Source organism: Narcine bancroftii, chromosome 7 (assembly GCF_036971445.1).
Source record: "Narcine bancroftii isolate sNarBan1 chromosome 7, sNarBan1.hap1, whole genome shotgun sequence".
Lineage (NCBI taxonomy): Eukaryota > Metazoa > Chordata > Chondrichthyes > Torpediniformes > Narcinidae > Narcine > Narcine bancroftii.
Window position 1 is genome coordinate 47,108,980 of NC_091475.1, and position 21,522 is coordinate 47,130,501.

Below are 21,522 nucleotides of genomic sequence, written 5' to 3' on the forward strand. Positions count from 1 at the left end.
TATGTCCAATTAAGCTTCAAATAAGTTCAAGAATGGTTTCCAAGCCAGAGAAAGAGAGGTAAAATAAAGGGATTAAACCTTGATCACAGAGGTGAGCTTGAAGATGCATATTAAAGCAGCAAAAACCAATGAAGGCAATTATGGAAACAATTCCCAAGTACAGGTTCTGCATAGTTGAAGGTCCAGTAGCCAATAGAGGGTTAAAGAAAATGGGGTACAGGGTTTTAACAGCAGATACTGTGAAACTAAGTGGAAACTGGAGATGCAGCAGAGGAAGACAGAGAACAAGAAAAGGTTATCTCAAATTAAACTGGAACTAAACTTATGGAATGGATGCGTTCTTGAACACCTTGGGTGAGAGCAAAAGGTGCAGCCTAACCACAGCCTTCTCCAAGTCACACCTTGGAGTCACAGATACAACTCACAGGATAAGGTTGTAACAGACATTGCGTCCCTTTTGCATTTTTCACACTGACACCTGCTGGTGTGAAAAACAATGTAAAATATTTGTAATTTCAAATGATGTTAAATAGGGCTATGCATGTAACTTTTTTTGGAAAGAAGTGTTTGGGTTCATTTTATAGATGGATTGGACGTCAGAGCAATGGAAATTATAATGACTGTATCCTGTGAGCAATAGATGAACGAGTGGGTGGTTCCCATAGAGGTAATACAGAGTTTGGACATATTCCCTTAGTCATATCTGACACTAAAATTGATTTTAGCATGGCTGTTTTCAGCTCCTGAATAGTTAGTACTTTATCTTACCAAATTATTATGACCTATAATAAAACACAGCTAATAGCACATTCAAATGCAGAAGGGATTGTTAAAATCTTTGCTTACAAAGTATTGCTGAAGATGAGTTGTATGGGGAATATGATGGTGAGATAATATTTATACTGTCCTTTTATCCATGGACAGGACAAATGATTAATGTAATTTTGGTTTAGGGCTCTCACTACAATGCAATTGGTGACTTTGCAGTGTCCAACATACATCCTACTGGTAGTTCAAACATCTGGACATAGAAGAGAGGGCAGGGTTTGAGGACAGTAACAATTTACCGGGGAGATATATTTGCTGTTGGGACCCTGTATTTGGAGTGGCATGCACCAGATGTACAGACACTGAAGCGACAACTGCATTGAACTTTTCAAGTGCCAAACCCACAAATCAATGAAATAAAACATAGTTTCAGTTTCCTCGTGCAGTTTTCTTCAATCATTACAGCTGGATAAAAATTTCTTTGGATGAAATATGTCTATAAACATCAATAAATTCAAAATACTGCATATTGGACATTTGCTCAGTGTAGGATTCTGCTTGGTATCATTTCCCTTAACATATTGTGTATTGTTTACAGATTACTGGCATGCAACAAGAACCTAATCTGTTGTGACATTGCCTTTAGCAATGCAAAGGTCTGGCATGTGGAACTCAATTAAACAGATATCTGTAGCACAATTCATTATCCAGTGGGAATATATAACACAGAACAAAGAATGCAAAAAGCAGCTGAGGAAAAGGTAGCAATCAAAAAATGGCACATGACTAATTTCTATCCTCATTGGGGAATTAGCGTGGATTTGTAACCGTGCAATTTAACTTAAATTAATATACGGCTGCAAAGATGCTGGCAAATTCAAACACATTAACGGTCACGGATCCACTGCTAATTAGAACCGGTGTTTAAAAAGTACAGCTGACCCCCACAAAACAACTGGTGTTGGATAGTTATAGTTTAATACTTGGATTTCTTGGAAGTAATTAAGTAACTGAAGAACCATAGCCTTTAGCAAAAAAGCTGTAATATTCTTCCTATTCTTTAATTTCAGTTTTATTTTGGTCCAGATGGAGTTTACTAAGCAATTTTAAGCTGGGTTGAAGGACTGTTGTAGATGGTTGTTGTCTGCTGAATGGATTGGGATGTATTTTATGCATTTAGGTAGTAGGTTTTGTTCAAACAAAAAGCCTCTTGTAATTTCCTGAACTTTTTTTAAGAGCAGCTACAGAAGATCCTGTTTTAAGTAATTATGTGAATAATGAAAATAATCTGTAAAATTTTGCATGCCATCCTGATTTAATGTTTGGACCTCATCAGCCTTTTCTTTATGAAAGCACATTCCAAAAGAGGAGTTATTTCAGGAACAAAGAACCTGGGAAGATGAATGAATGTGATACTAAATAATTCCAGGTTTAAAAGTATGGAGTGATGAAGATACAGAGCGACAAAAAAAAACAGGGCCTTCAGTCCTCTGTGTTGATCATCGACACCATTCGTGTTAATTCTGCATTAATCCCATTATTTTTTATTCTCCACTCACCCACAAACAAGGGGTAATTTACAGTGGCCACTCAACGTACAGACCCACTCATCTTTAGGATGTGGGAAGAAACTGGAGCAACAAGAGAAAACCCACACAGTTACAGGGAGAACGTGCAAACTAGACTCGGACAGCACCAATGAACCTCTAGAACTGAGAGACAGAAGGTTGGCCAGCTGTGTCATCAGGCTGGACTTTCCTTATATATTTTAATCTCATTTTTTTTTCTCTCATGTTTTCCTTTTCTACATGAAGAAAAATGTTGGTGTATTCACGAAAACAAGTTACTTTCAAATGAAAGAAATTGATCACGTCATTAGCTAACCTTTTGACTATTTGCATGTTGGACTATGAAGAACTATACACATCTTGTATGGTTTTTAAGACTGAGGTCATTGCTGTCAGTCTCACCACAAACATCAGAGATCAATCCTCAGGACCAATAAGAGAGGCAGAGAGGATCATTCTCTCTCCCTCCTACATCAATGTGGTTTGGTGGGATTATTGTCTGCAGAGGGTGCGCAAAATAATTGAGGACCCCTTCCACCCTGCACACAGCATCTTTCAGCTGCTTCTGGCAGGAAAGTGATACAGGAGTATCAGACCCAGCACCACCAGACTAAGGAACAGATGCTTCCTACGGGCAGGGAGAATGCCGAACAACTGCTCACATTAACCATCTGAGACTTTCATATTAATAAAAACAATATTTTTTTGTGTATATGAATTCTTGTTATGTATATGTATTGTTTTTCTGCATGTGTGTTATATCTGGTTGTGTGTCTGCATGTTTTGCATTGAGACACGAGGAACTCTGTTTCATAGGGTTGTACCTGTGCAAAACTTGACTTTCTACTTTGCAACTGCATCCATCAATTTCCCAGTCCTTGCTCTCAAGGGGATTCCCGAAAACTTCAGTTTATTTTGCACCTTTAATGCAGTTGAATTCCTAAAGTATGATTCAATGAAATTGGCTCCAATCCACAAGTTCAGTCAATGATGTTCATTTTCAGCAACATGTTAAAGGAGGAAACAGAGAGAAAGAAAAAAAAGTGAGGTTTCAAGGAAATAATTTAAGGTTGGGGCCTGGCAGTTGAAGATATGGCCATCATAGTGAAGCATGTGAGATTAGGGTTGGTTCAAGGCAGAATTAAAAGCGTAAACATCCCACACTTGTATGCCTGTGGAAGATCTAGGGACATGGAGAGCTCTGGAAACAAGAATAAACATTGTGAATTAAAGATATTGCTTGATCAGGAGGCGACAAAGGCCATCAACTATCAAATTATTGATGCAAGTAAGGGGATGGATGCAGTGGTTGGACGTTACAGTAAATGACCTTGGAGTGGCCAGGAGTATCAAGGACAGGAATAATAAAAGTGGACAGTAATAGTTGATGAGCTGAGGTAGAGGCAGAGCAGGTGATCTTATCAAGATGAAATAAGTGGTCACAATAACAATGCAACTATATGGGCCAAAGCTCATTGGGGCAATCAAACATGACATTGTGGCTGCAAGTGGCCAGCCCAGCTTCAGGTTGACTAAGGTCTGTAACAATCCTGACCTTGAACTGAGCTCCAAGTCCTGGATTCTATCCAAGATGTATGGAGTCAGGAGCTGACTTATGCTCATCTATGAAATACTACCTCAATCTCAGGATCTTGTCATGTTTGTTTCCTGCAACTTCCTCCTTCCCTGTTCCTATTCTTCATATCTTTTAACCTCTCCAACACCCTTTCACGTATATTCTATCGAGCATTACATCACATCCTCACCACCCTCTCCTACGCACTCCCTCCCCATACACTGCGCTGAGATTTGTTGACCTGCCTGGCATTATTTCCTACTACTTGCCATTTTGAATCCCCATTTCATTGGCTGAACCAAACTTTGTTTTGTAATCTCTCCTTTCTGACTTGGGGTAAAACATGTCCCACCCTCACCACCCCCCCTCCTGATTTTGTTCAGATATCTCTCATGTTCCCTCACCCCAAGCCTGAAACATTGGTGACGTATCTTTACTTTTGTCACATAAAGGCACTGTTTAACCTGCTGAGTTTCTCCAGCCTTTTTGTGTTTTATCCCCTTTCTGACTTATGAGATCACTGCAGAGCTGTTGATATTGTTGGATTGTAGAATGTAAGAGCTCAGATGGAAGAAATATAAAGATCAAAGGATATGAAACTTGAATTTTAATTAATGCAATACCAGATTAGCAGCATAGACTCAAAGCCTCCTGTGCACAAAGGCATAAACAAATTCAATAATTCAAAAAAAAATGGAAGAGTTGAATAATTCTGCAAGCCAAGCAGCTCCGATGGTGGTAAAAGATGAAACCTGATGCATGCATGATGAAAGATCTCAAGCCAATATGTGGACTTGCACCCGCTGCCTCAAAGAAGCTGTTTGACCTGGTGACTTCTTCCAATGTCAGTTTTTGCACCAGACTCCAGGTCTGGCTGCCAGTTTTGCCTTCAATTAATCAAAACTCTGGTGGGTGGGATGACCATTTGGCCTTTGAGCTGTAACTGCCAGTATAGAAAGGGGAGAAAAAGAAAAGATCTGTGGGCTATGATCTCTAATAATGCACGGAAAATGAGTATCTGAACACAGATTAGCTACTTGTATGGATTTCCATCTTCTGGTTTACAGACTTCCCAAACAACAGTTTTAACAGATAGATTATTGGATGGAGGCTATTTTTCAGAATTGCCAAGAGCCCATTTTGATTGCTGAAGTTGGTGAGTATATGGGGAGGAATGTGGAGAACAATGGAACTTATGGAGTGCCAGTGAAAACAAAGGTTGCAACAGACAATGAGAAAAGAAAAGCACAAGCAATGGGAATATCGTAACTGCACAAGACATATCTTTATAGATTGGGAGGATGAATGACAAATAATTCTAGGGTGCCATTTCAAACTTACCAAAACGGAGGGCATGCAGGGTCAGTGTCAGGAATTCTCCTGGGGGTGCGCTGCTGTCACACTTCTCCCTCATTGTGGATGTGCCAGCCGGCACTTTGTTCACCATCCCCCTCAGCGCACAGAAGAAACCTGGGTGCGCACGCCGCATTTATCAGATCAGTGCCCTTTCTGCCATTTAACTTCACCCCCAAATGGAGGACAAATTAACGTCTGGCTCGAGGTGGCGCTGGATGGAGGACAGAGGGATCAAAAGCCAGAACGTCCAGCCCAAAACCAGAGGTTTGACCACCCTAAATAATACCCTTGACCATTTAAGAAAATCTGTAACATATCCATGAGGAGTATTCTGTCACTTTGTCCAAAATTAAATGGCCTATCTCCAACTCCCAGAAGACAGGAAAATAATTATCAAAGCAAACTTAAAAAACATCCTTGAAAAAAAATGCCATGGATCCAAACATCAACAGCAGGGGTGGGGAAGTCTACTTGTGTTCCCTCCATTTGCCAGTAATGCCTTGCAACTGGTAAGAATGCAATGAGCCTAAAGCCTCTTATCATCTGATTCAGTTATGTTTGATCACAACTCCATCCAACAGCTGTGCTCGAAGGAAGGAAACCTCCAGAAATGAAGCTCTGCTGGGAGCACCACTCATGCGGCTTGAAGTACCTTAAGTCACAAGCATTGCTGGTGCATGCAGCTACAAAGGTCTTCTGAGCAAGGGACAAATGTTATGGCTCCATCTGTGGGAACAGGGAGATTGAGTTGTTTGTAATGCACGCTTTAACTAATAAATCGTGTGTTCAGCAGGTGACTGTGAAAATATGATGCAGTCAAGTGAGTGATTAATTTTTCTGCTCCATGCAATGAATCATCTAGGGCAATGATCCATGTCCCAAATATACAGTAAAACATAATTCTCCAGTCAAAATCCTGTTATGTTTCTGATGAGCCAAGATGCATTAAGAATCAAAAATACATCCTGCTACAACTTAAAGACAAAATATATTGATTTTTTTTTTACCCCACAAAAACGTTATAAATAAATTTGCCTTAAATCTGGATTGTCTTTTACATTAGGACAAAAATATCACCCATTATTGAAGTAATTCCATTTCTTTAAAGACCCCCATACAGCTAAATCTGACATTCTTCCACCGACTACTACGAGAGGTTCTTCCGATGATGGAATAGGCCTTAAAATTCTCTCTGATTTGATGTGGAATACATAAGTTCTTGGACTCCAACGGTCCTGATCAACCATGGGTACTGCACGTCTGGCAGCCGTTTGTTTTGTTTAGCAGGGTCGACTGTGGCTATGGAGGCGGATCCTGGAACGGCAGGTTCTACCTCCATTGCTGCAAATATAGGGGATCAGTGACTTATTGCCTTTGCATAGCTCTCCACTCCTCAAACAGACTCAAAACCACTTGTTCACCTTGCTCGAGGTGTTGATACCTAGGAACCTCGGCTCACTGATGCACATCTGCAAGACTCACTCAGAGTTGCGGTGTAAAGTTTGAAATGGCACCCTAGATTACAGTACTCTGGTAAGCAGCTTGCAATGCCAGGCTTCCCACTAACAGACAAACAAAGATACCTGATGTTGTCAGTGGTAACATGGCAGTGCCATAGCAAAGTTAAATTCTGTTGGAGTTGATAAGTTTTTATATTAAATTACCCATCCTTTAATGTTTAATTTTACTGACTCCAACAAATTCAAATATTGAAAAATTGTGACAAATGTGTTTGTAAAGTGTGACAGATACCATGATTTTGTTAAAAATGCTGCAGATTTGGTGATTAGTACAAAATGTGATAAGATTTATTTAAAAATCTGAGAGTTGATTTTTGTTTAATCTTACTTGATAACTTGTACAAACATGGTACATTGTTCATGATTTGTTAAAAATTGTTAAGAGTTAGTGGCTCGTAGAAAAGGAACATGATGATTTCCTATGAAATGTTGCAAAAGTGATCATTTGAAAATGAAACAGTTGCAGAGATTAATAGAAATAAAGTGTTACATGTTGAAACGTATCTGTTTCCTACCTTGTTAAATCATTGTTAATAATTATTGTGAGTGATCAGTGTCTTCACATAGATGAATATCATTAATAACAATATATAATTAAAGGTAAACCGTGCATCTTTGTTATTTCAGAAGTGTGTTCTAAACTGGTAGCCCTTCGTATTACTCAGTACCTTTGAAGTAGCTTGCAGTTTCAAAAAGGTTGGTGACCCCTGGTCTGGAGGGATCCCATCATTGCCAGGAGCTTTCCCTGGAGCTCAACTGTCGATTGCGTTGCTGAGGTCATCAATGGTTGGTTGAGAGTCGAGTTCATCCATGACTGGTGGACAATCAATGGCATCAATGGCTGAGCTAGCAACAACAATTTCCCTCGATTAAAGCTTAGACTCTGCTTGCTTGCTTTTATCGGTGATTATTTCACTGCTGGATGACTTCAGGGATGCTGTCTTGCTCTGCAATGGGCAGAGAGCCTTCTTGATACCTTCGTACATCGATCTGAAGTTGCCTGTCATAGCTACTATCTGGAAGTCCTCACTAAGCTGGTGCCAGTGCCTTGCAGTTTGTTGCACATTGCTTCTCGCAGCTTCTGAAGTGTTTGATCGGATGGTGAATGTACTGACAATAACCACACCAGCAGTGTGAGTATAAAACAGCTTTAATAAACTAATATGTACACTAAGAGGTACAAACCTGGAAGGCTTGGCTGTAGCTCTGGACTGCTTTATATACAAGGTCACCGGGACCTGGCGGTGTAATTACATATCACCACAGTGAACGCTTGTACTCTGTGAGAGCTGCACGCTTGGCTTCGATGACAGGAGTCATGATGCTGGACTTCACTTCAAACCAGTCACGACACTTTGTGGTCTTAATTCCAAAGACAGAGATTGCTGATTTGTGGATGATTTCGCGAAGGTATGACCATTGTTCTGTTGCAGTATCTCCTTGTGAGGAGGTAGTCATAGCAACCTGTACTGACTTGGCAAACTGGTCAATCTCTTCTGGCAGTTTCATCTCTGTTGTGTTGATGCAAGGTTTTCCAGTTTGTTTGGAGTGGTGGATTTTCTTCAGATGTCATTTGATCGTGCAGCACACTAAAGCATGATCTGTATCGCAATCAGGACTCTGGTATGAGTGGGTGATTAGTACAGAGTTGATGAAAGGAAGCCTGGTGATGATCATATCTAGTTGGTGCCAATATTTAGACCGTGAATGTCACCATGACACCTTGTACTATGATTTTGTCTGAAAATAAGAGTTAAGAACAGAACTCCAAGAGATGTTGCCCATCGTCATTTACTTTGCCAATTCCAAACTGGCCAAGGCAAGAAGGTCAGGAGTCGTTATCACCACCCACTCTGGCATTGAAATCACCAAGGAGAATGAGATGCTCCTAATAATAGCTTGTAATTGGTCATAAAACATGTCTTTTACCTCAGAGGTGGAGTTCAAGGTAGGGGTATACACACTGACGAGAGATACTGGGCCATGACTGGCATGTAGACAGAGAGGCATCAGTCATTCTGATACATTTTCTGGTGGCTCCACCATTTGCAAAAAGGAGTTCCTAATGGCAAAACCCACTCCATGCTAGTGGGGATCATCTTTGTTCTTTCCTTGCCTTCTGTTTGCCTGAATCTGCCAAATGTAGGGTAGCTTTATCTATCTTGAGTCCCAGTAGCTCATTGTTAATGACCACTGATTTTTGTGCATCTTTGATTTCCTTGAGGTTTTGGTCAAGTCCAGTCATCATCGTACAGGCATTCCAACATCCCAGCTTGAGGAATGTTGTCTTATTAGATATGTTTTCTTTCTTGTCTGGTGCAGTAGTTACAGACAACTCTTCGTGGACTGATCCATTATCCCCATGCACCCAATAGGAAGACTGTGGCGGGACTGCATCTTATTGGCTGGGGGCTGCAAACTTAAGGCAGGCAGTATATAGGTTTACATTTGTCAGAGTCCAATTAAACACAATGGTCTCTCCCTCCATCGAAAGCAACTCCTGGCACCATGTTCTACTCCAGTTATGATTTATAACCAGTAACTGCTGCTTCCTGTGTTTATCCAAAACTAAAGCAAATCTAGAATGACCTCTCCAGGATGCAAGCCAGGCCAAAGTTGATATGGAGATCCTTCTGTTGCCCATGCAGTGGGATCCTCCTCTCCATGCTAATGACAGGTCCAAAGGAACAACAAAAGTCGATACAATTTGGTACCAGCAGCATCACAGGAGTTGCCGTGCCAGACGCCAAATTTTTTCTTGGGATTTACTCCCAAAGTCTTTCCCCATGAGCAGGTATAGTCGCAAGGCAGCAGAGGTTTGAAATCAGAGTTTTCCCTCTCCTAGGTTAGTTACCATCCATGGTTAACGAGCCCCATCTGGCTGGAGCAACTGGTTTCAAGGTGCCAGTGACCCACCTTTGCCCTTATCCTGTCCATGAGAACAGCTCTGCCGGACAAAAGGACTATGATGCACGTGAAGGCCAGGAGTGGGACTTGGTTGTCGGAGGCTGTTTGAGTCACACACCATGAAGAGCATTTGTGGAGCAGTGGAGTTCATCTCCACTATTACGCTTCATCTATGACAACCTTCAGAGACATCAGTTAGATGCCTTACAATCACAAGTTCCATATTGTACCTCTTCCAATAGATAGTACCCATGGATAATTATATTACAGCCTCTCCCTTCATTTTACAGAAACTATCCAAATATGTCAATGGTGACAAGTTCGATGGATGAAATGTAAGACAAAACTTAAATAATTGGACAATTATCCCTGTTAAACATTCATAACTCCCTGACTTTCTGGGTCAATTATTTTGGTAAAAAGAAGCTTTACTAATCATTCCTTATTGGTTGAGGAGTGCAGTAATTAAATGGAAACTGATTTCATGATGTTGCATTATGAACAGAGAGAAATTGATAAATACTTGTTCCTGTTGTGTGCAAAGGAAATGGCCTCCCTGTCTTGTACTGTGGATGGTCACATGTCCTCCCCAGCTGAAACTTATTTGGAAGTTACATCACCTGTCAATCAAGGTTAGACTCTGGCCACTTATTAGTGCACACCTTGCTGTTTGCCAATTTAACTCATCTTGGGTCATTATTGGCTTGAAGCACAGATAAGCTCTGTATCTAACACCAATGCACTGCACATTTTTTCTCTATGCCTCATGATCCAAGCCCTGGACATTGCTCCATGCCAGGTTGCTACTGTGGACATCACTGGAAATGTCGTGGGTAAGGTGTACATTATACTGAAGACAAGCCGTTAGTACTGTGATAGGTCGGTACTTTCAGAGAGCCGCAACCCCGCTGGTCAGGGAACTGGGGGTGTGTGTAAGAGTCCCAGTTTGTAGTGTGTGAGCTGGTCAAATATAGGTTTACATTTGTCAGAGTCCAACCAAAATCTGAGGTGAATGTCGATATCGTCACTTAAGTGAAATAGTGATCAAGTACCATTTAACATTCTCTCCAATTACATTTCACTTGACACATTTTATTCACCCATTTATTGCCAGAATTTCATTGAAGCAGCAAGGTTGATGAAAACATCAGAGTAAATTCATTGGAAAGATTGGATTCATTTTGCGTTTTCCCCACTTTTCCTGCTTCATCCACTTGGACAGGAAACACATAAGCATTCGTAATAACGCTCTTCAAATAGAAACAAATCACATTTATTTACTTCACAAGCTATGCTCTTTTCACATTTTTTGGGGGTTTTTTTTGCTTTTTTTTCCCTCCATCCATCTGGATTTTTATTGATAGTTGGTTGAATTGGTCCAGAAGGAATAAGAAACCATTTGGTGAGAAAACGAAGTGTCTCCCAACAATGGCAAACTGACTTTCTACTGTCAAGGACCAGTGCTTCAGTAGGAGTTTGCAGAAGTCTGAATCATTGTTCTGGGTTCAACTTCTACCATGTTCCCTGGAGAATTCAAATGCAATCAGCTAAAAACATCTGGAAGAAAGGTTAAAAATGGTAATGATGACTGTAAAATTACCAGGTTGGTTCAAGAATATGTTACAGCAGAGGAAAATCTGCTCTACATGGGACACCAAACTCCTCAACAAAGTTGAATCCTAACTTCGTTCAGAAGCAAACTGTTAAGTTTAGGAGAGTTAGAGACAGACAAATTTGCTGGCAATTTTAGCAATGGCCGCAGCTGACATCCACTGAGGAAACACAACTCGTGTCCTCATAAAATTAGCCTGCTTTAAGGCCCATACTATTATCAGCAGAACCTCTCGGTAGTCTCTGGTTGAATACCAGGCTGCAGGTTGGTGATGTTGGAAGCTGCAAGGGCGGATGGCTTGAGTAGCTTGCATCATTCATGAGGAGTTTCTCAATGGACTGCTTCCCTTCCATATATCCTGAGGACTTGGTCTTCCACATTTGGGGCTGACTGCTCGGTATACTGATACAGCAGATGCAACGAAAGAGAAATGAAGATGCTGCAGGAATAGGAGTTCTCTCTTGGCCTTTCAGTAACATAGTCCTAAGGGAACGATTCACAGATCCATTAAAATCGAGAGTATTTAATAACATCCTCAAATATACCTGCCAGTGGCTATAAAATAGGAATTGAATAAGTGCCACACAAATACCATACCAAAGTTTGAAACCATTTCGAACTGGGGCACCTAAAATTTGAACATATTTTCTGTTAGATAATAGACATCTGGGTATTATTTGCAGGAAGTGTGATAGGGATTTAAGATTATAGGTCACTACAATAAGCAGCTCACTCATAGAGCCTTCTCATCAGTCAAAAGTACTACAGCACTAAAATATAATGACTGCAAGTTCTTAATGTGCTTGCTCCAAGAGGATTATCTGACGACCCAGGCAGGAGGGAGGTCGAAAGTCATTTCCAACATCAAACAAGGTCAGACCTACCCACTCCTTCCAATTGGTCCCCTCACCCCAACTATGGTCACATGGGCCTACCAAGCCCCGTCCCCTAGCTGGCTGCAGGATAAAAACCCAGCACATGGGCTAGTTCACCCTCTTTTCCCCTCCACTCCAGGTTGCGAGCCGTGGCCGATGTTGGAGAACCAATGGTCAGGTATGTACCAGTAAAGGGTGGGGACTATTTGTGGCAGGCACCCATTGTAAATTGTACCTAGACTTCTTCTTCTTTGGCTTGGCTTCGCGGACGAAGATTTATGGAGGGGTAATGTCCACGTCAGCTGCAGGCTCGTTTGTGGCTGACAAGTCCAATGCAGGACAGGCAGACACGGTTGCAGCGGTTGCAAGGGAAAATTGGTTGGTTGGGGTTGGGGTTGGGTTTTTCCTCCTTTGTCTTTTGACAGTGAGGTGGGCTCTGCGGTCTTCTTCAAAGGAGGTTGCTGCCCGCCGAACTGTGAGGCGCTAAGATGCACGGTTTGAGGTGATATCAGCCCACTGGCGGTGGTCAATGTGGCAGGCACCAAGAGATTTCTTTAGGCAGTCCTTGTACCTCTTCTTTGATTCACCTCTGTCTCAGTAGCCAGTGGAGAGCTCGCCATATAACACGATCTTGGGAAGGCGATGGTCCTCCATTCTGGAGACGTGACCTACCCAGCGCAGTTGGATCTTCAGCAGCGTGGATTCGATGCTGTCGGCCTCTGCCATCTCGAGTACTTCGATGTTGGAGATGAAGTTGAGGACGGAGCGGAGACAATGCTGCTGGAAGCGTTCTAGGAGCCGTAGGTGATGCCGGTAAAGGACCCATGATTCGGAGCCGAACAGGAGTGTGGGTATGACAACGGCTCTGTATACGCTAATCTTTGTGAGGTTTTTCAGTTGGTTGTTTTTCCAGACTCTTTTGTGTAGTCTTCCAAAGGCGCTATTTGCCTTGGCGAGTCTGTTGTCTATCTCGTTGTCGATCCTTGCATCCGATGAAATGGTGCAGTCGAGATGGGTAAACTGGTTGACCGTTTGAGTTCTGTGTGCCCGATGGTGATGTGGGGGGGGGGGGGGTGGTAGTCATGGTGGGGAGCTGGCTGATGGAGGACCTCAGTTTTCTTCAGGCTGACTTCCAGGCCAAACATTTTGGCAGTTTCCGCAAAACAGGATGTCAAGCGCTGAAGAGCTGGCTCTGAATGGGCAACTAAAGCGGCATCATCTGCAAAGAGTAGTTCACGGACAAGTTGCTCTTGTGTCTTGGTGTGAGCTTGCAGGCGCCTCAGATTGAAGAGACTGCCATCCGTGCGGTACTAGATGTAAACAGCGTCTTCATTGTTGAGGTCTTTCATGGCTTGTTTTAGCATCACGCTGAAGAAGATTGAAAAGAGGGTTGGTGCGAGTATACCTTTGCTAATTGGTGTGCTTATGCCTGGTTGTTTGAGGGGGTGGGGGGGGGTGGGTGGCATGTACTGTTTCTTTTCACCACTACTGTACTATCTGGAGTTACAACCATTAGTGCCTAATGTGTATCTGATGCGCACAATTTGAACATCGTGTGCATGTGCACTGTTCCATATTCTCCCACCCACCCCACGTGTAAGACAGAAGTGTAGGATTCAGCACGAGCAAGTCCAGGATTGTCACACTTTCAACCTCTCAACTTATACAGGGAAACCTCAGGCAGAACCATCAACAGCACATTCTTTACTGGACCCAGTAACTCTTGACCAAACATCAATGATTCCACACTTTTGTCATAGTTCACTCTATGCTTAGTTCTTCAATATACACTCATAACTGTACAGAATACACTATCATACAGTGGATTTCAAACATTTTCTTTCTACCTTAAGTAATCCCTAGGCCATAGGTGCTCTAATCAGAAAGGGATTGCTTAAGGTGGTATGTGAGTGGGAAAGGAAGGTTGCTCTAGACCCAAGTGTTACTGAAATACTTTGCTTGAGAAAAATTGTCATTGGCCCATTTCCTTCGAAGTTATAAAACTGTGCAAATAACAAGTCATTAGGTACCCCAACGCACATACACTTTGCAGTCATTTGCATCTTGGAGAACAGATTCCCTTTTGGATGGTGATGCAATTATTTCACAACTTGAAATCGATTGGATGAGAAACATTTGCTCGTTAATCAATACATATGCATAAGAATTAAGCCTCAATTCTCCAGTAAGATCATAGTTGAGTGAAATTTAACCTGCACTCCACATTCCCACTTACCCCAAGTAACCTTGTGTTGATTTGCTTATCCATGTACATCTGCTTTTGAATACATAGTCTCTCCTTCATTTCTCCTTGATGGAAAAGATTTCTCTAAATCCTCTGAGGGGAAAAAAAACTATATTTTTCTCTGTTTTAAGTAGGCAATCCCTTGCTTTTAACAACAGTTTTTCAGAGAAAATATAGACTCCACGTCCACTGGGTTAAGACTCTTGGGTCTGATGTATCATCTGTTTGTCTTGAAGAACAGATCTTCTTTAATTAGCTTTTTGTACCTGCAACTTTCATATGGATATTCTGAAGGAGAGAGAGGCAGGTCACTGTACCCACTGGGCAACTTTTTCCTTTCATTTTCTCTCCACAGTTCTGAAAACACCAACACATCCTGTATCACCACTTGTACACCAGTGGTTTTCAAACTGCCCCCGTAAATTCACATTCCACCTTAAGTAATCCCAATGCCATAAGTGCTCCGTGATTAGTATGGGATTACTTAAGGTGGTATGTGAGTGGAAAGAAAAAGTTTGAAAACCACTGCAGTAGAGGGTAAGAGGGTAGAAGAAAAAGAAGGTGAAAATTGATGGGAGAAAGGGAGAGGGTTAAGAAAGATGACTCTGATGGGAGAAGGAAGCGAATTGAGGGTGCAGTGACCTCTCACTTGCTGAGGCCAGGCGACACCTCTTACTTACTCCTTGAGAAGGACTCCACTAAAAAACCTGGCCACCATCTCCTGCACCATCACTGACCTCACCACTTCCAATCACCTCCCTCTCATGACCTCAAGATTCATTGTTTCCCATTGTTTCTGCAGCATGTATGTGTGATGCATTAAACCCCTGCCAATACAGATTTTCTTTTTTACCTGATCAAGCTAAAACCTTATCCAAAGAAGATCACCAAGACCGGTAGGAAACAGTAAGTTTGGGAAAACTTTAAAAAGCAACAAAAAAGTGTCTGCAAAGAGATATAGATCAGTAAAGTGAATGGGTAAGGGAATGGCAGATGGAGTATCATGTCGGTAAATGCAAAGTCATCCACTTTTGAAGGGAAAATAGAGATCAGATTGTTATTTAAATGGTGAAGTTCAGAGTTTTGTGTATGAACCACTGGCCATTGCTAGAGGGATTGAATTTAAGAACAAGGAGGTTCTGCTGCGACTACAGGTTCCTTTATCCGGAACCCTTAGGGGACAGTGTGTTCCGAATTTCAGATTTTTCCGGATTTCGGAAAGCCAGATTTAAGCCCACCCAAATTGTGCTGCCGTATCCACCCCCACTCCCTTCTAGTTAAGAATCACGGAGCCCTTATGGCATTGGGATTACTTAAGGTGGAATGTGAATTTACAGGGGCAGTTTGAAAACCACTGGTGTACAAGTGGTGATACAGGATGTGTTGGTGTTTTCAGAACTGTGGAGAGAAAATGAAAGGAAAAAGTTGCCCAGTGGGTACAGTGACCTGCCTCTCTCTCCTTCAGAATATCCATATGAAAGTTGCAGGTACAAAAATCTAATTAAAGAAGATCTGTTCTTCAAGACAAACAGATGATACATTAGACCACCCCCTCGCCTGCCCGACTTGCTACTTGCCAGATTTTGGAGCTTTCTGGATTTTAGATGTCTGGATAAAGGATTGTGTACCTGCACATGAATACTGGTGGGGCTACACCAGAAGTACTTGAGAAATGAAATACAGGTTTTACCTCTCTTATCCCGCGCTCTGTAATCCGGAAATTCCCATGGTCCAGCATGTTTGAATGCGCTGCCCTTGGTACAAACACCCTACAAACAGCGCGGGACTCGAACCCCAGTCATTATTTCTGGTGTTGTAAAGGTGTTGCACTCATTGCTGTGGTAAGCATGCTATCCCACAGTTATTTCCTGTTTGAAGCTTTGTTCTTCCTTTGATATATTTACATAGGGGGTTCCTTAGGAGTCAATTTCTGCTTTCCAGCATTTTTTGTGGTCTGGCAATGGCCATGTCCCAACGTCACTGGATTAAAGAAGAACAACCTGTAATGGCTTTCATGGTGATGCAGTGTACACCAGATTGAGGCCAGGAATGTCCAGGAGGTACACCAGATTGAGTCCAGGAATGTCCAGGAGGTACACCAGATTGAGTCCAGGAATGTCCAGGAGGTACACCAGATTGAGTCCAGGAACGTCCAGGAGGTACACCAGATTGAGTCCAGGAACGTCCAGGAGGTACACCAGATTGAGTCCAGGAATGAGTGGATAAGTCGATGAGGAGAGATTGAGTCACCTGGGTTCATACTCAATGGAATCACATCTTATACAAATGTATAAAATTGTGAAAGGGATTGATAAATTAGAGGCAGGAAAGTAGTTTCCATTGGTAGGTGAGGATAGATCTAGGGGAGATTTGGAATAGATTTGAAATGGAGATGAGGCAAAACCACTTTTCCCAGGGAATAGCGAGTCTGTGAAATTCTCTGCCCAGCAGCAGGGGCTACCTTATTAAATACATTAAGAGCAAGTTAAATAGATTTTTTCCAAGTGAGGAAAAGGCAGTTAGGTGGAGCTGAATCTATGGTCGGATCAGCCATAATCTTAATGAATGATGAAGCAGACCGACTCCTGCTCCTAGTTTCTTGTGTCCCTTTTGTCCTCAAAGATAGCAGTGAGAAGAGGTTACGACCAGTCTTTGGCAGGTCTTTACAATGTTGCCTGCCTTCTTGAGGCAATCCCTCAAATGAGACATCCCTGATGTCTTCATTGCATGAGAGATCAGAGCCTGTGATGGTCCTGGCTATATTTGCTATCTTCTGCAGCCTTCTGCATTCCTGGGCACTTGAATGACCAAACAAGGTTGAATAATTTGAACAGTACGCTTTGGAATTTTGACAAAGTATTCGACCACCTGCCAAATTTTCTCAGACCCCAGAAAGAAGAAGCATTGGTGTGGCTTCTTCACGGTTGCCTTGATGTGCTGGCTCTGGAGAGTTCGCTCAATATTTAGACTCCCAGGAACTTGGAGATATTAACCCTCCCCACCTCGTCTGATTCAATGTGGACAGGTATGTGGTTATTTAGCCTCCTGTTCCTGAAATTCACAATACGCTCCTTGGTCTTGTTCATGTTGAGAGCCAGACTGTTCTGGCACTACCCAATCAGATTCTTAATCTCCATTCTGTACTCTAACTCATCGTTTTTCATTCAACCTGTTCTCCATTTTGTTCACATTAGATGACTTACACATTACTTTTCCAAGCAGCAATGCTTCCTTCTTCTTCGCTGCTCAAGTAAAGCTTGCAGGCTCTTTTGTGTTGCCAAATAGTAAAGCAGAAGTGTCAACAAACTTTCCTTTACTAAAGCCAGTAAATCAGCCAGCAGCAGGTGTCCTGGGCAACAATGCTTCAATGTCATGCACATAGTGTATTCAGTTTTTAAAAGTACATTTACACTTACACAATTGCACGGTCAGGTACATTAACATTTGCAGGGAGATCTTATAAATTGACAATAAACATTCAAAGCTAAAGACATTCCTTGCAAAGTAACCATAGCTGAAAGTGACCCAACTTTTAATATTCTATTATGGAATAACTAAATTGCAGAAATAATGTTTGAAGGGTGCCAGGCTCACTAATACAAAGGCAATATGCTTCAGAAATTAAAATAAATCTGCAATGTTGTTAGTTCCTAAATCCATTTCTTATCCTGCACTAATCAGTCCTGAGTTTGTATTTCAAGTGCATTTAATTTGATTGAAATAGTAAATAGATGTTAAACAATAAAGTCCGCAGATTCTGGGCTCAAATGCATAAACTCAACAGGTCACGCAACATCCATACGAGATTGTAAATACTTATGGGCTTTGTTAACTTAAGACTGTGGCACTTTGATGGTCCAGTTTAGTTTGGACCCTGAGGGTGGTTCAGGATGGACAGACAAATTGAAACACAGTTTGAGATTCCTAAAAATAGGAACTGATGGAACTGCTGCTTGCCTTGCTGTCTGCATTTGCCTGACTCTTTTAGCAGCTCTTCCACCCTCAGAGTGCAAAGAAGCCAGGCTTGGATCACAGCCTCTCTCCTGTCTGGGAGCAGACATTGTTATCCAAATGAGCCAAATGCAGGTTTGCAAAATGAGCAATGCAACTGCTGAAGTGGATGTAGTGTGTTCTCTCAGAAGCATTAATTAATCGCTTGACCAAATTGCCATATGTTTGTGTAATAAACAGCATTTATTCAGCCAAATATGCTGCACTCCTTCTCAGCCAAATGAGAGAAGGCGTGGTGCTGGAGGAGTGAGATGTAGAGATGTACAACAACCTAACAGCCCCTGTCACAGAGCTTCTGAATCAAAGCACAATGTCACACATTGTAAATTGCAGGGTGCGTAAGAACTGGCAGCTTTTAGAAACAAACACAGTGAGTGGCTGCAGCTGGCCGACACATGGGCACCAAGAGATAAAATCACTTTCAGTGGCCTTCAGCAGGAATCCTTTTTTTGTTAGCGACTAAAGCAACTTTCAGATGTACAGTATAGCACTTTTTCTGCTACCCTGGTTTAGTGTCAAACTGAAAATGAGTGTGAAATGGGATATCAGATGGTCAAAAACTTGGATAAAGACATTATAAAGTGGTGGAAAATTCCACCACTTGTGGATGGAGTTCAACAGAAGTGGAGATGAGGCTGAAATAGGGTCTCTCGAGAGTTGCACATTTCGAGGCTGTTGCATATAGTGAGGGTTGACACCAATGTTTCCTCTCATTTTTAGTGGTCAGTTTGCACAAAAATCTTGTGCAAATTTTTTCCTGTGTCAAAAGTATGTGCGTATTGAATGCTTGAGCAAATGTAAACATGAAATTGTTTCAAAATAATTTTGGCATAGCCTAGCTCACCTGGCAAATAAAACTGTATGGGCATGTTTTAATAGAACAAGTATAATTAACTCCTTGTTTAACTGGTTAACAGAAACCATTAGCTAAGAGATTATTTTCATTAAGAATAATTATTAATTACTACACGATTTTAGGTAACTAACCTTCATATTAATTTCCTTTGTGCGCTGGTTGCAAAATGCGTGTGCGCACACAGCTTAGAGGGAATAGTGGTTGAGACCACTGTAGGGTCTGAAAACTTGAATGCAATTTCTGGAGATGGGACTTCCTATTGGGTGGGATATAGGACTGCTGAGTTCTCGGTGATCTCAGCACAGTACAGCGATACCTGTATTACAATTAACATTGGGAAACAACACTAATGCTGCAGGTAGCTACTTTCATTGCATTTCCAGATGAGAATAACATGAATTTGAAACAACTTATTATTGGGAAAACCAAATCAGTATTCAGCCACACAATAACTTTCTCTACTTGTCTTTGGCCATAAGACAATAAACATTGGAGTGGAATTAGGCTATTCAGCCCATCAGGTCCACCATGCCACTATATCAAGGCTGATTTAGTGTCCCATTATTCAATCTCATTCTGCCTTCTCTCTGTCAGATGACAAGGGTTAAAATGAAAGCTAATGATATTCCATCCCTGCATACATGATCAGCTGGGTCAAAAAGAAGAATCACGGTAAAGCCATGAAAATCTCTCCAAATGTTTTAAGAGGATTTGGGGCAAAATGTTTATATGAGTCCTGATGAAACCAACCTACTCTCAAATTGGTGGGAACGTCACGGTTTTTTAAAAAAAAAGTAAAGATTCTAAGGGAGAGGGAGAGACAAACAACTGGAAATAAGAAAAAGCAGATGGCAAGAAATAAGGGAGTGCATTTAAATAAATTCTGCAGATGCTCGAAATCTGAAATAAAAATATTCCTTTGAGCTGAATGTTAATCATATTTCCCTTTCCACAAATTGCCACCTGACTTGTTCTGTCCTTCAGCCAATTCCTGCTATTAGAGAAATGGGAAATTTTGTGAAAAATATTGACAATGGTAAAGAAGGAAAAGTTGGAGAAGAAATCAGGGAAAGGGCTTTTTTATTCTTTTACATTTCCTTCTGTAACTTTCAGTAAATCCTTCACATCTGTGCTCGGTTTCCAAATTTATCTTTTGCCTCTGATGGGGCGACAAAGAGCTCACCTACTATGAAAGAAAACACAAAAACAGGAGTTCCTCCAGGCATCAGTGACAAGATGTCAGCAATACGTAGGGGTGTCAGCTATCACGACTCAATCGTACAATGTGGCCAAGGCTTAGATAATGGTATCCGTTAAAGAAACAGCAAATGAACATTTGAGTTCATGAATATTTCAAGTTTCAGCCTCTATGATTGTCTGGATTACAAGATTCTGATGAAGAATGCCAGATCTGAAGATTTAACTGCTTCCCTTTCCACAGATGCTAACCTGCAGAGAGTTTCTAGCGCTTTCCGCTTTTATTTCAGATTATTTCCAACATTTGTACTGTCTTTAATTTTCTTTCACTTCTGCAAATGGATTGCATAGGGAGAGAGGATTGAATAGTGCTGTAAACAAGTTCATTTGTGACATGCCAGTTGTTAAATGGAGAAACTCTAATAAACAGTGCTCAAAAATGAAAACTTATTCTGAAAAAGACTGTGATCCATCAGCTACGATGAACACCAGAACAAGGAAGAACCACTGCGCACCTCCAGGCCCCCTGATGATCCTCTACTGTCAGTACATGAGGATGTTGTGCAGGCTGCCTTCAGGAGAGTGAATCCAAGGAAGGCATCCAGTTTGGACAGAGTACCCGGCTGAGCACTGAAAACCTGTGCTTGCTAATATATTCATCGATATCTTCAGCATCTCACCCTGACAGAATGTGGTACCCACCTGTTTCAAACAGGCCCCAATTGTACCAGTGCCAGAGAGAGCAGTTACCTGCCTAAAAAAAGTACCAACCAGTGGCACTAACATCCACAGTGATTAAGTGTTTTGAGGCTGTTGAAGTGTATCAGCTCCTGTCTAAGCAGCGACATGGATTCATTCCAATTTGCCTACCATAGCAACAGTTCTACAGCAGATGCTATCTCACTGGCTTTACACAAAGCCCTGGAATATCTGGTAAATGAAGACATGAATATAAGAATGCTCTTTATTGACTACAGTTCAGTACCATCATCCCCTCAAAACTGATAGCAAACTCCAAGACCTGGGTCTCA

At 41.7% G+C, this 21,522-nt stretch overlaps 1 long non-coding RNA gene across 3 annotated transcripts in view; it reads left to right on the top strand.

The window, feature by feature from the left end:
* The window catches only part of LOC138738864 (uncharacterized), a 61,366-nt gene that overhangs the window by 13,761 nt on the left and 26,083 nt on the right, over window positions 1-21,522 (top strand). Inside the window, exon 3 of one of the 3 annotated variants that reach the window (XR_011341824.1) lies at window positions 4,980-5,068. The exons of the other annotated variants lie outside the window; for them this stretch is intronic. This is a non-coding gene — a long non-coding RNA (uncharacterized lncRNA). The remainder of the gene's footprint in view (window positions 1-4,979; window positions 5,069-21,522) is intronic. 3 annotated transcript variants of the gene reach the window in all.